Below are 16,427 nucleotides of genomic sequence, written 5' to 3' on the forward strand. Positions count from 1 at the left end.
CAACACACAGGTGTATATTAAATGCCCAACTGAAGTCTCTCGTAAGATTACTTCTAGGATAAGGTCCCTCCCTCTCTGCAGTTCTAAGAAGAGGACATCTCTCTCTCTCTCTCTCTCTCTCTCTCTCTCTTATGGCCCAAGAAGAAAATTTCATCCCACTGGAAAGTATGACAGTGTGTGCATCTGTTCTTTCTTAAAATCTTGCTTATTCAACCAGCTTCGGATTCTCTATAGCCAATCGCTGTAGAACTTCCAAGTTATGACCAATTAAAAATTGGCAACACTAGAAATAATATCCTTGCCCCTAAGGAATCTGCTGAGATTAATCAGTAACATACATTTCTCTCTCACATTGGGACAAAAAACAGTAATTCCCACTATGAGAGTGTTCTCACGTTTCTGCCAATGCCAACAAATGCATTTATGCACTTGTGAACCCTCATTCTCGCTACGAAAGTAAATTTGATATATCAATTGGGATGAGATCAGCGAAGAGGATGCAATGGTTAGGAAAACTCTCAGAAGAAGCAGGGGTAGCCTGCTGTGAAGTGAGGCGTAACACGGACAAACTCATAAGAAAGAAGAAACGGGAACACCATAAGATACTGTTGAAAGCAGTAGAAGAAACAAAGTCCTCACACTCGTTTTCCCAAGGTTCAAGAATTGCCAGAGGTGTCTACCGTCAACGTACATTGGTTCTAACGAATGAGACGGTTAAAGAGGTACCATAAGAGGAGCAGGCAAAGCTATTTAAAAAACATTTTCAGAGCCTATTGGATTTGTACGTCCCACTGACGGTGAAAACTCAGACGGGAGCCCGTTTTGATAGAATAGAATTCCCTGGACCATCAGTGGAATAAATAAATGTTGCCCTAAAACTACTCAAGAAAAACAAAGCCACAGAAGGTAGTGGTACCACAGCTGAGATGCTCCGCTTGGGAGGCCAACCACTGATGGATGCATTGAAACGTTTAATTTCTACCATCTGGGCAGCAGAAGTAATTCCTGAAGAATGGAAAGGAAAAATAATATGTCCCATCGTAAAGAAGGGTGATGCTACCCAAGTATCCAACTACCGAGGAATTTCACTTCTTGGAATGGGTACAAAGTTTTTGCAACTCTCCTGCTAAACAGAATGAAACTACTGGCTGAAGGAATTGTAGATACATATAAATGTGGGTTCGTTCCCAGACGGTCTACCATCGACTACAAATTTACTTTGAGGCAGTTGATAGCAAAACTCTATGAGTTCAATCAGGAACTACAACTCATTGCCATCGATTTTCGGCAAGCTTATGGGATTAGTGACCGCGTCACATTATGGGAAACGTTAAGAGGAACTTGGCATCCCATCGAAATATATCCGCCTAATTGCAGCGAGCTACTCCCAGTCAACTTCTAAAGTACAGTGTGGCAACCAACTATCACCATCTTTCACTATCCAAAATGGATTAAGAGAAGGAGATCCATTGGCGCCAATATTATTTAACTTGGCCTTGGAAAAAGTAGGCCGTGACACTTGTCGAACCAGAGAAATGGAGATGGTGGGAGCAGACATAATTCTGCTATTTGTTGACGGTGTTGTGATCCTTGGCGACACTCTCGAGCATATGTATGCTGATAGTTCCCGATGCCTCCAAAATGCAAAGGTAATTGGGCTGGAGGTGAACGAGGACAAAACTCAATATGTTGGAGTACCACGTTCTCGAATTCTCCCTCCCTCCATTGTTGTAGACGAGCATACCTTCGAACGAGTTGAAGAGTTCAAGTACCTGGGCTCAGTATTAACAAACAAAAGTGAAGTGACGAAAGAAGTGCATCAACGCATAACTAGAGCTAATCACGTGTTCTTTAGTCTGAACAATCTTTTTAAATCTTGTTTGATGTCTCAGAAGAACAAAGTCCAGTTGTGCCCGACACTGGTGAGGCCAGGACTTATAAACGGCTGTGAAACGTGGGCGACAAGAGCAACGTAAGAAGATTCAATATGTGAGCCTGAAAGGACGGTATTTTGGAAGATCTATGTACCCGTCTACAATAAAATGGAAGGTAAATGAGAAAGCAGACAGAAAGAAGACCTGTACCAGATGTTTGGAACGCCACACATTGGACGAATATTGGGACAGGGGCAACTGCAATAGTTCGGCCACATCTTACGAGCGGAAGGATCCCTTCATAAGACAGTCCTCCACTCTCAACCCACAGTAAAAGGCCCGAGAGGACGCCCAAGACCGCGAAGGATTGATCGAGTGATGACGATCCTTCAAGAAGTGGAACCAGCGGCCGTGGAAGATGATGCTAGAGACCGGGAAAGATGGATGCCATCTGCAGCAAATACCACCTCCCTTGTGATTGACAGACATCCTTTTATTTGGGTTTCTGTGTTTGTAATGTTTTTTCCCTATTGTCCTTCTGCTGTAGGGCTCAACGGCACGTTAACGCAATAAATGATGATGATGATGATGATGATGATGATGATGATGCCCTACTTTGATTCCAATAGATTATTCTCGCTCAGAGTGTTCCATGCTTTCCAATGCCCTTGCAGGTCTCTGCATTTTAAAATGCATCATTTGTGCTGCTTCTCACAATGGAAATGTACAATCTCGCCAAAAACGCCTCCAGACCTTTGCGAGGCTCATATCAATACGAGGGACACTGCTTCTGATAGCGTCCACATATTCAGTATGCACCTGGCTCAGGACTCTGCCTTTTAGCAAGGAACAGTTTTTACGTCCCACTTGCAGTTGTATCCCTGTGGTTCTCACTTTCCCACAGTCAGCCATCGGACCCAACTTACAGAAAAACATTATACACACCTTTCATCCGACAGAAATAAAACGGAAACGTACTTGTTAGATTAGTAATAATTGGTGTTTGTTTCAAAAACATCTAACTCACTAGCCATGTCAGTGTTTGAATTGATCTGATAGTGTAATTTGAACAGTTGTTAATTAACTTGTACATCTGTTCTGGAAAAAAAATAAAAAAAAATGAGCCGTAACAAGTGACATGGTTGTTCTCAACAGAGTCGACCAACACGAACAATACTGCTTCAGGTATAAATTCTAACGTTTGAAACAGAAGACATAGAGGCAGATGAATTATATGGAGACACTTAAAAGGTAATTCAGACTATAATGAGAGATAAAATTCCAATAATCATGGGGGATTGAAAAATATAGTGGTGGCATGAATTGAAGATAGTGTTACGGGAGAAAATTAGCTTGGTAATAGGAAAGAGAGAGATGGAAGGTTAATTACATTTCAGCTAACTGTAGAAAATACAATTTGATGAATAACAGGCGAAGAGGTATACTTCGAAAAGGACAGGTGCGCGGGAACATTCCTGCTATGTTATGGTGTAGTCGGATTTTTCATGGATCATATGATCATGGATCATGTGATAAAAAGTACACGTTCAATCAGGTGCTGGAAGGTTTCTTGGGGAAAGGCAGCCCATTCATCAAGGAGTGCTGCACTGAGGAGAGGTATTGATGTCGGTCAGTGAGGTCTGGCACGAAATCGCCATTCCAAAACATTCCAAAGGTGTTCTACAGAATTCAGGTCAGGACTCTGTGCAGCCCAGTAGATTACATGTTACTGTCGTGTAACCACTACGCCAAAGGCCGTGGATTATGCACAGGTGTTCGATCGTGCCAAAGATGCAATCGCCATCACCGGATTGCTCTTCAAAGGTGGGAAGCAAGAAGGTGCTTAAAACATCAATGTAGGCCTGTGTTGTGATATTGCTACGCAAAACAACAAGGGTTAAAAGGTCCCTCCATGAAAAACACGACCAGAACGTAACACCACTACATACGCTGGCCGATGATGTTCAGCGGGCATTCCCCATACCCACACCCTGTCATCGTATCGCCACATTGAATACCGTGATTCGTCACTCCACACAACGTTTTTCCACTGTTCAGTCGTCTAATGTTTACGCTCCTACACCAAGCGAGGCGTTTGGCATTTGCCGGTGTGCTGTGTGGCTTATGAGCAACCGCTCGACCATGAAATGCAAGTTTTCTCACATCCCGCATAACTGTCAAAGTACTTTCAGTGGATTCTGATACAGTTTGGAGTATCTGGTCTGGATAGACGTCTGCCTATTACACATTACGACACTCTTTAACGGTCCGTGGTTTCTGTCAGTCAACGTACGAGGTTGGCCCGTGCGCTTTTGTGCTGTATGTGTCCCTTCACGTTTCCACTTCGCTATCACATCGGAAACAGTGCGCCTAGGGATGTTTAGGAGTGTGGAAATGTTGCATACAGACGTATCACATAAGTGACACCCAATCAACTGACCACGTTCGAAGTACTTGTGTTCCGTGGAGCGGCCCATTCTGCTCTCTCAGGATGCACAATGAGTACTGAGGTCGCTTATATCGAGTATCTGGCAGTAGGTGACCGCACAATGCCCCTAATATGAAAAACGTACATTTTGGGGGGTGTCCGGATACTTTTGATGACAGTGTATGAGATACTGCTTTGTAAGGCGTACTCAGGATATTATATGTACACTCTGATAATAATTAAAAACGATGAAGAGTAAGCAGAAGTTTCAGATTGTCGTCCAGAATGATGTGAAAAGAATGTGGGGCACTTTGCTACTGAGAAAATAATGAGACGCTTTTGAAATTCTATGAACTGTGGATACTGCGATAGTGAATATCACAGTAGGCATTTAAACTGAGAAGGTATCAATCTATGTAAAATGGCCAGTTGTAAAACTTGACACTCGCAGAGACAAGGAAGGAAACGGCAAGGAAGCGATGTGTAACACATGTAATACTTCGAAGCACTGGCGAAAGAAGGAACTACAGAAAATTTTTACAGAAAACCAGAAATATAGTAATATAATCCACCTCGGAATGAAATAAGTAGGAAGTGCATGGAAGCCCAGTCCAAATTTCAGTAGGTAAAATCTATTCAAATCGAAAAAGGAACTGTCAGAAACTAAAAGCAGGAGCTGCAACAAAAGAGTGTAATGGCACAAACGTAGGAGAAAGCTGATAACTGCAAAGAATATATTCACTGTCTCTGCGAGAGGGGGAGAGTGGAAGGGGCGGACTAGTGTGATGATGTGATACAAGGATAAAGCAGTTGGGATACACAGAATTCCTTCGAAATTTTTAAAATCATTCGGAGAAGTGGCAACCAAACAACTACTGAAGCTTTCTGTAGAAACTATGGGACTTGGCACACTTCAAGAGGTTCTCGGTCTTATGGACTGGTGTGCGGTTTCGTACGGCAGCGGGACCACTGTTGTGGTTATCCCATGCAACCGGACTGCAAATTCATACGTAAGTTTGGTGATTCGCCCTGATGTGCTGGCATTCATGAATAGCATTCCAGTGGATGTTTCTCAACAGAATAACGCTCGTCCACATACCACTGTTGTAACTGAACAAGCTCTGCTGATTGTCACCAGGTCCCCTTGGCCTGCTCGATCACCGCATCTGCATCCAGTCGAGCACTCATGGGACATAATGACAACTCCAGCATCATCCACGGCCTGCAGTAACCGCCCTGTATTGGCTGACCAAGTGCACCAGGCATAGAACTCTATCCCAAAAACTGACAATCGGCATCTGTAAGACCAAATCCACGCATGTTTACATTCAACATTCTGACTGTTGTACCGGTTATTAATGTACCAGCGTTTGACATATGCTATGCCGTTTTACGTGCTTTCCTAACCTGTGAACATGCAACGTTAATCATGTGACCGGCCAAATTTATTCCGAAATTTAATTACTCTACACTAATTATTTCTTTGTGTCGGGATCTTATTTTCTAGAAGTGTATATTATTTTTTAGTGACAATGGAGACGATGAATGGGAAGTATACATGAAATTTAATTTATTTAGTGGTCAGCTATTTTTCTCGTAATCTGTGTTGTAATTTCATGTTTAAGATTACAAATTTCAAAAACTGTAATCGGTGACGAAGAAAAGCTATGGTTTAATTTAATGTTTGTATTATTCTATTCAGAAAGTGAGACATTGGTTTATGTCTGTCCCTGTCATAGACTTTAAAAATGGACGTGGATACTTGGAATAAAATCATTTTGGGCATTTGGTGACGTCTTTATGAAACACTAATGTAACTAAAGCAAAGATGTTTTGACTGACTTTGCAGCTGTCTGCCTCAGGGCGACGAATATGTATTAGAGATAGAGATTACCCTACAGATTTGCCCCTTACTTAGGTTGCAGTTATCGCGAATCTCTCGCCCAGCACTAAGTACCAAGCGACTGATAAAAGACGCAGACGACGCCTCTATGTAAGAAGGGTAAAATAGCGAACCTGCAAAATTACAAACCAATACCCTTAACATCGCATTGCTGCAGAATCCTTGAACATAATGAGATCCGAATTAATATATTTCCTTGAGAGAGAAAACCTTCTGACAACGAATCTGCTCGGCATTAGAAAGCGTCGTTGGTGCGAAACTCAGTTTGCCCTTTTATCAGATGATATCTTGTGAACTATGGATGAAGGGCAGAAAGGCGAATTCCATGTTCCTATATTTCAGTGAAGCATTTGACGCGCTGCCACGTTACCCACTGATAAAGAAAAGACAAACATGCGTAATAGGTTCCCAGATATGGCGCTGGATGACTTCTCAAGTGACAGAAACCGGTATGTTGTCCTCGACGGCGAGTGTTCATCAGAGACAAAGGTATTGTCAGGAGTGCTTCCGGGAAGTGTAATAAAACCTCTGTTATTTTCTATGTGCACAAATGATCCGGCGGACCGGGTAAACAGCAGTCTGCGTTCGTTTGTAGATGATGCTGCGGTGTATGGGAAGGAGCCGTCGTTCAGTGACAGCAGGAGGATACAGGAAGAAACAGGCAGAATTTTTAGTTGGTGTGATGGGTGACAGCTAGTTCCATACATAGAAAATGGAAGTTAACGCAGATGCATAGCAATAACAAACACACAATTTTTGAGTATAGCATTAGTAGTGCGCTGTTTGACACAGTCACTCAATTAAGTATCTCCAAGGCCTGTTGTAAAAAAATATGAAATGGAGAGAGCACGTAAGGAGTGTAATAGAGAAGGCAAATGATCGATTTCAGTTTGTTGGTAGAATTTTACGAAAGTGTGGTTCGTCTTTAAAGGATACTGCATCCACAATGCATTCCAATCCATTCTTGAGTACTCCTTTAGTGTTTGAGACGTATCTCATGTCGAAGACATCGAAGAAATTCAGAGGCAGGCTGATAAATACGAGGTGTGGCTAGAAAAAAAACGGACTAGTACTGGTGAAACAATAAAACGAATGCAATAAGGCTGAAAGTCGCGTGGCCTGTCAGGTGACTCTCGCTCCGCCTACTGCTCGAGTTTCATCTGCCTCCTGCACTCAGACTGCCCGTGGCGTCTGTTTTAAGTAGTTGACGTTTTGTCTGTACGTCGGAAAATGTTGAGTGTACAGAAAGAACAGCGTGTTAACATCAAATTTTGTTTCAAACGAGGAAAATCTGCAAGTGAAACGTTTGTAATGTTACAACAAGTGTACGGCGATGATTGTTTATCGCGAACACAAGTGTTTGAGTGGTTTAAACGATTTAAAGATGGCCGCGAAGACACCAGTGATGACACTCGCACTGGCAGACCATTGTCAGCAAAAACTGATGCAGACATTGAAAAAATCGGTAAACTTGTTCGACAAGATCGCCGTTTAACAATCAGAGCAGTGTCTGAGTTAACAGGAGTTGACAAGGAAAGTGTTAGGCAGATTCTTCATGAAAGTTTCAACATGAACAAAGTGTGTTCAAAAATGGTTCCAAAGTGTCTCACAATTGAACAGAAGGAACGCCGAAGAATGATTTGTTCTGACACCCTGGAAAACATTGAAAGTGATCCCACCTTCTTACAAAATGTTATTACTTGCGATGAATCGTGGTTTTTTACTTACGATCCCGAAACTAAACACCAATCGATGCATCGGAAAACTCCTGGTTCTCCACCACAAAAAAAAAAAAAAAAAAAAAAAAAAACACGAATGTCAAAATCGAAATTCAAGGCAATGATGATTGTTTTTTTTTTTTTTGACATCAAAGGGATTTTGCACATTGATTGGGTACCAGAGGGACAAACAGTGAATCAGCATTACTACATTAGCGTCCTGGCTACCCTACGTGAGCGAGTACGGAGAAAACGGAACGATATGTGGAGAAAAAAGTCATGGATCCTTCACCAAGACAATGCCCTAGCTCACAGTGCGTTGTCAGTGAAGACGTTTTTGGCAAAACACAACATTCCCATCTTAGATCATCCACCCTACTCACCTGATTTGGCCCCCTGTGACTTTTTTCTTTTCCCTAAAGTCAAGTCAGCTTTGAAAGGAACTAGATTTGAGACTGTTGAAGCAGTAAAAGAAAAAGCGACGGAAGTTGTGTATGGACTTACCGAAAATGATCTGCAGCATTGCTATGAACAGTGGAAAATTCGTATGGAGCGGTGTAGGGACCGAGGAGGAGAGTACATTGAAGGAGATAACATGAAATTGTAAATAATTGTAAATAAATGTTTTTTCCAGCATCAGTCCAGTTTTTTTCTAGCCGCACCTCGTACGTTACTTGTGGGATCGAACAACAAGCAAGTGCCGGCCGCGGTGGTCTCGCGGTTCTAGGCGCTCAGTCCGGAACCGCGCGACTGCTACGGTCGCAGGTTCGAATCCTGCCTCGGGCATGGATGTGTGTGATGTCCTTAGTTTAGTTAGGTTTAAGTAGTTCTAAGTTCTAGGGGACTTATGACCACATCTGTGCTCAGAGCCAACAAGCAAGTATTACGCGAGGTGTCGGGAACGCAAATGGGAATTAATGGACGGAAGGCGACGTTCTTTTCTAGGAGCACTTTTGAGAAAATTAGGAGAACCGGCATTCGATGCTGATTGCAGAACGATTCCACTGCCGCTATGTACATTTCGGGCAAAGACCACGAAGATGAGATTAGAGCTCTTACGGAGGCATATAGACTGAAGTTTGCGCTCACTCTGTTTGCGAGACAAGCAGGAAAGGAAGTGTAATGGTAAGGGTACCCTCCACCACGCTCCATACGGTGGGCTTCGGAGCAGGAATGTAGAAGTAGAATACAATGAATGGTTCCTGATAAACAGTATATAATGACTATTTGAATAATTGTCTCCCCCGCTTCCTTACTGACTCAGTATTCCAGGCAGTATGACAATTAGACAAGACTGTTTCACAGGCTGCTCGGGGCCCTCGTGCGAGCAATCTCCCAAGGGCGGGTGTCACGTTGGCAGCCGAGCCGGGGCAGACGCGGCGTCACGTGAGGCGTGGCAGGGCGGCACGTGGAGGGAAGCGTGCTGAGAAGGAGGCCGCCCCGCCTAGCCGTGCCGGCCTGCAGTCCATCACGTGCTCGGCGCGCCGGCAGCCAGCAGCAGCACAGCTCGTTAGACCAGTCGTTAATTACCGTCCCCGGCCGCCTACACGCTACAATGCACATCCGAGCAAGGAGACTCCATCACGTCAACACGTGCTGCGTCAGGCTGACGAGCTACCGCTCGCAGAGCGGGGGACGCGTCTGAGAAGCGAGCGGAACAGGGTTTCTCGGGGGAGCTGAATTTGTAGTGTGCTAGACTAAGCGCAGTGTCTCGTTAGGACACAGGCAACATGTGTGTTTTTTTTTATCACACTAGCCAACATAGAATTTGTAACTGCGATGAAATATAAATGTTCTTTAACTATATTGACCACGCTGATAACGGAAACAATAACTGAAAACTAGAATTATCTCTCGTTTCCAAGTTAAAGGGGGGTGTATTTAATTTTAATTACATTTTACTAGCATTCATTGCCAACCCCTTTCCAAACAGACTTCGAATCCTACGGTCGCAGCTTCGAATCCTGCCTCGGGCATGGATGTGTGTGTGTCGTTAGGTTAGTTAGGTTTAATTAGTTCTACGTTTTAGGCGACTGATGACCTAAGAAGTTAAGTCGCATAGTGCTCAGAGCCATTTGAACCATTTTTTGAACTTCGAATCCTGCTGATGGTAGACGGAATGATGACATGCCCGGCAACAACAACTGGGAGTTTTTTGTCGCTATTTTTAGCCCCCGGTCCATAGCAAATAGGGAAGAGGAGTGGAGCATGTTTCATTTAAGCGTAGTTTCAGTCTGTTACATTCTGCGTTCTGTTCGTGCGCTGGAACAATGTGTTACTGAAGTGAAGTTAGTGGGTGTGGTCGTTACTATTCCAGTGATTCAATATGCCTCGCAAACGCGTAAACAGTGCTGACAATTTTTCTGCATTTGTGGACATGCTACGCTGAAATCCCAAAGGAAGCCAATAACGTTGTATATAACAAAGAAGTACAGACTGTACTTTGGCAGTGAAATCGGCAGGACAAGTCCTGGGCTCCCCGTGTGAGTTGCATATATTATGTCTGGAGTTTTCATTCGTGACTAAATCGTAAAATATTTTCCGTGGGTTTTGCTATATCCATGAACTGGCGAAAACCATCAAATCACGTGAATGATTGTTACTTTTGCAGGACATCTCCATTAACAATTGGTATTTCCAAGAATTAAAAGTTGTCCTTAACATATACCACCATACCTGCGGCCACGTGACCAGGGACTCACGGAGACGGAGTGCCTGTTCTTGCCCCACCTGATTGCGTCGGAGACGAGGGCGGTAGTGCGGCTAGTGCTGCACCATCACGTACGAAACCTAGATCTTCGAAAGATCCAGATTGTGTGTGTACAGAGATTCTCCAGGTAATACAGTGTGAACTTATTGACATAGAGAGAAACTTGGAATCTCCGAAAGGAAAAGCTGAAATTTTGGCCTCAAGACAACAGTGGAATTGTCTTGATAAGACGGTAATTGTGACTCCATTCCGTAACTTTAAAATATCATTCCTTCCGTTTAATGTCCACTGGACGTTTACGTTATGGTTTCACTTTGATTTAAATGGATTCTGATTTGAAATTAATTTCTATAGTGCAGAATCTACATCTACATCTACATCTATACTCCGCGAGCCACCTTACGGTGTGTGGCGGAGGGTACTTATTGTACCACTATCTGATCCCCCCTTCCCTGTTCCATTCACGAATTGTGCGTGGGAAGAACGACTGCTTGTAGGTCTCCGTATTTGCTCTAATTTCTCGGATCTTTTCGAAGTGATCATTACGCAAGATATATGTGGGCGGTAGTAATATGTTGCCCATCTCTTCCCGGAATGTGCTCTCTCGTAATTTCGATAATAAACCTCTCCGTATTGCGTAACGCCTTTCTTGAAGTGTCCGCCACTGGAGCTTGTTCAGCATCTCCGTAACGCTCTCGCGCTGACTAAATGTCCCCATGACGAATCGCGCTGCATTTCGCTGGATCATGTCTATCTCTTCTATTAATCCAACCTGGTAAGGGTCCCATACTGATGAGCAATACTCAAGAATCGGACGAACAAGCGTTTTGTAAGCTACTTCTTTCGTCGATGAGTCACATTTTCTTAGAATTCTTCCTATGAATCTCAACCTGGCGCCTGCTTTTCCCACTATTTGTTTTATGTGATCATTCCACTTCAGATCGCTCCGGATAGTAACTCCTAAGTATTTTACGGTCGTTACCGCCTCCAATGATTTACCACCTATGGCATAATCGTACTGGAATGGATTTCTGCCCCTATGTATGCGCATTATATTACATTTATCTACGTTTAGGGAAAGCTGCCAGCTGTCGCACCATGCATTAATCCTCTGCAGGTCCTCCTGGAGTACGTACGAGTCTTCTGATGTTGCTACTTTCTTGTAGACAACCGTGTCATCTGCAAATAGCCTCACGGAGCTACCGATGTTGTCAACTAAGTCATTTATGTATATTGTAAACAATAAAGGTCCTATCACGCTTCCCTGCGGTACTCCCGAAATTACCTCTACATCTGCAGATTTTGAACCGTTAAGAATGACATGTTGTGTTCTTTCTTCTACGAAATCCTGAATCCAATCACAAACCTGGTCCGATATTCCGTAAGCTCGTATTTTTTTCACTAAACGTAAGTGCGGAACCGTATCAAATGCCTTCCCGAAGTCCAGGAATACGGCATCAATCTGCTCGCCAGTGTCTACGGTACTGTGAATTTCTTGGGCAAATTGCATTCATTCCTTCAGCGAGATTGGTTTCAGTTGATCACTGATTTTCATTGTTTTGCGTTGTTTTAATAAATAATGTGCCGATGCAATAGTTAATTTTGATGAGCTTGGAGTCGAGAATATTGTCTAAATATCCTAGAAAATCACTAAACAATCCATGGGAAATCCTCTAGTTGCAGGATATTCATTGAGTTGTCACTGTTTGTTGTTGCCGGCTAAGTATTGTTTCCAATCACAACTTCAGTGGGTATTTATAGGTGTCAGTGCCACTCTTCATATAGCCTTACTTATATCAAAATATAGGTCTAAGCATTATCCGACTTAACATCTGAGGTCATCAGTCCCCTAGGTTCAAATGGCTCTGAGCACTATGAGACTTCTGAGGTCAGCAGTCCCCCAGAACTTAGAACTTCTTAAACCTAACTAACATAAGGACATCACACACATCCATGCCTGAGGCAGGATTCGAACCTGCGACCGTAGCGGTCGCGTGGTTCCAGACTGCTGCACCTAGAACCGCTCGGCCACCCCAGCCGGCTCAGTCTCCCAGGCTTACAACTACTTAAATCTAACTAACCTAAGAACATCACACACATCCATGCTCGAGGGAGGATTCGAACCTGCGACCGAGGCAGGCGCGTGGTTCCGGACTGAAGCGCTCAGAACCGCTCGGCCACAGTAGCCGGCGTTAGCTATATCCGCTGGGATACTTTACAAACTTGTAAGGATAGTTGGTTTGTCTGCCTTCATTATCCGAGAATTAAGATGCTGGAGGTGTGTAGCACATACACTCAACCCATAAACCGGGTGGGGGGGGGGGGGGGTTAGAAATGATCATCATAAACTTCTTACTCACATGGCTAATCCACTTCTAAGTCAGTTAAATGTCCTGACGGGGCACTCTGCTTCTCTTCTGAGAGCACAGTGCTACCCGCCTTCTTTTATACGGGCGAGTCCGCGCTCTAGTGACATCCAGTGATCAATTCTGCTTTCCACAGGGGTGTCGCGATACATTTGGTCAGATAGTGTAAATGGAACACGAAGGAGTGGCCCGTATTAGAAAGGTTGTAAGACAGGAACGCAGTCTGTCACCCACTCTGTTCAACCTATACATCAAACCATCCGTTACAGAAGCAGTAGAAAGCTTCGGGAGATGATTCAAATTCAGGTTGAAATGTGTGGTGTCACAAGGCTTAGGCCTGTCCCACCCCTCATTAAATCGACCAAGACTTATTCGAATAATTGTAAGAACAGTTATCATTATTATGTTCTTTAAGTTTGTTTTCGGATTTTCAGAAATACTGTGGATGTTCTTTAAGTTTGTTTTTGGCTTTTCAGAAATACTGTGGGCAGAAAGTTTATTTATGTTGCAGATAACGTGGAAGACGTTGCTCAGCGATCACCACGAAAGTTCGACGTAGCGGCAAGTGGGCAAGGAATAAAACGAATGCTGCAAACTACCGCGAGCCATGGAAGAGCCTGCCTGGGTCGCGAGGGCGTCGATCTTCCTAGGTCGTTGTTGAACAACGTCAAAGGAAGAGATATTCTGCTTTCTCTTTGTAAAACAGATCGATCGAGTCGTGAAAGGTTCATGTAAAACGTATAAGCGGGTGACACACAGTTATTAAAAAGTTATTAAACGGCAAAACCAATAGTTCATCATTTATATAGATAAAAAATAGTAAAGATGTAGGAAAGGAAGAGTTGCGGTGTCAGAACGAAAAGTGATACATCACTCAGCAACGAAGAAGAACGTAAACAGCGGGCGTTACTTGGCGAAAACAAATCAACTGATAAAATAGTAAGTCTGTAATTAAGCATAAAGCCATGTAACACTGCAAATGCTATTAATGTTTAATTTCGCTGATGACGTTACGGTTCAGTGTTAAAGGGAGAAAGAATAGCAGAATCTGTTGAATGGTGTAAGCAGTCTAATCAGCACACACTACGGACTAAGAAAAATCCGAAGAATGACGAAATTATTGAGGTGTGGCAGAAGTGAGCTGTAAAGCGATTGTCGGATGAGGCGAGAAGGGCATTTAAACGAAGGCCATCACAGGTAAAGAGCGCATTCCTGACCTAATAAGTCTTTATTCAATGCTATACAAAGTCATACACGAGGTTTGCGACCATATTGATTTTTACGAAACTTATATCAAATGCTAATATGTAGCTAGTAACATCTTGTGACTTATTAGTGACCTATCAGCATTTGCTTTAATTTTTATGAGCATAATAATTCTATTAATATTAAACATTGGCTTTTATTTCAAGAAGAAATTTATAAGAAAATACCTTTGGAGCGTAACACTGTGTGGAAGTGAATCCTGGTCAATGAGTAAACTGGAAAAGAAGAGAATCGAATAATTAGAGTTGTTGTCTAAAATGATTTAAATTTGGTGGCCTGCTAAGAAACGTGGAGGTTCACCGTAGAGTAGGAGTGGAGAGGAATATGTCAAATACATTGACAAGAACAAAGGATGGAAGATATGACTTGTTTTAACACCTGAGCGAAGAATTTAAAAACACAGGAGGGAGCTGTAGAGGGCAAAAACTGTAGCAGTAGACAGGAGATTAGAATACATATGAAAATTAATCACGGACGTTAAGTTACTCAGTTGCAACAGGAAATAAAATCGTGGTATCCTGCTCCAAACCAGCCAGAAGGCTGATGAGAAAAGTGTGTGTATGTGTGTGTGTGTGTGTGTGTGTGTGTGTGTGTGTGTGTGTGAGAGAGAGAGAGAGAGAGAGATAGAGAGAGAGAGAGAGAGAGAGAGAGAGAGAGAGAGAGACGTTCTTACTGCCAGGAACTAGTGGAAGTTGAAACCTGCTAAATAATGCACAACTTTCTGTACAATGAATATTGTTTTCAGTCTAGTGTTCATTCTTATTTAACTATTCAATTCCGCTAGAAGCTTATCTCAAATTTAATTCGACTAACAGTATACATCTTTCTGTAAAATTTATATTGTTTTCCATATAGTGTCAACTGAATGACTGATGGCTTTTCTTCTGGATGGGTCACTATTGTCAGCAACAATAGATGTCTACAAAGCTGGCACAGGTAGAATCCCTATGTAGCTGAAAACGACCTGCATTGAAGATTGGTCTGACTGTCCTTTCCTGGGCTAATTGTAAGAATATTCTTGGTGAGGCCATGGAGTTGCTCTAAAAATGACACCATGCGAAATAATAGAGTGGGATTAAGCAATGTAAAGAAACCACCGCACTTCAATGTGAGAGACAAAGGTGATCACTTTCACAGTGAAGATAGCTGCACTCAGCTTCCGCATACGGCCTCAAATGTGATACTACCGAGAAAACTCACCACCCTCAGTCCAAGAATTTAAAATGGCTTCCAGTGACCACCCTGGGATCAGAAAATTCCGCTTTCACAAGAGGTCTATGTCTGAGACACTATGTTGGCATTTTGTTGCTTTTACGCGTTAATCTGTTCTTTAGAAATCACATGCTAATGTTATGTACAGGATCACTGGAGTGGAAGGCGGTGGCGGGAATAAACCATTAGGACAATTTTAGTTAAGAGGCAGAAAATGCATTCAAATGGGCCACATAAGTCAGAGCTAGGGAGGCGAGGGTGAGCCAGAGCATAGTGGCCTATGAAACATAGTTTACAAAGTTAATCAAAAGAGGTGTCTGTCATTCGGACAAGTCCGAGTGGCGTAGCAGTGACAAAAGCAAAGTCCATGGCATGACAGCAGCGGGAGAGGCAGGTGGTGTTCACAGCTACAGGGCGTGTGGCAGAGAGCGATCCTCGCCGACCGGCGGCAGGGTACATCCATCACGGCCATGTGGCTTCCTCCGCCTGATTGGTCAGAAGCTGAGAAACCCGCGGGTACGGCATGGAAAGTTCCGAAGTGTGGCCTGGTCAGCGTCGCCTGGATGGCATTACCTTGTCAGCACACGAGGGAGACACGTTATCGAGATTTTCCACCCTGGTGCTGAATTGCTATTGTCAGACCATGGGACGAGAAAATTGGAGGCAGCTGAAGCTAATAATGGACCGTAATGAGAGAATGAAATCAACCTTTCGAATTAATTTTACGATATAATCCCCTAGTATCTGGCTCAACCTTACACTCCTCCCTCTTCCGTGGGAGCGGAGAACGTATGTGAATTCGCTCAATGTAATTGTTATTTAAATGTAGACGAATTTTAATTCGCAAAAATAAGTACATGTGGTTTGACTGTTAAAGGTTCCCACAGACGACAGCAGGGGCTTTAAACTAGGGTTGGATGTAGAGACATTGAAGACCTCCGAGGGATCAC

Source organism: Schistocerca serialis, chromosome 7, assembly GCF_023864345.2.
Source record: "Schistocerca serialis cubense isolate TAMUIC-IGC-003099 chromosome 7, iqSchSeri2.2, whole genome shotgun sequence".
Lineage (NCBI taxonomy): Eukaryota > Metazoa > Arthropoda > Insecta > Orthoptera > Acrididae > Schistocerca > Schistocerca serialis.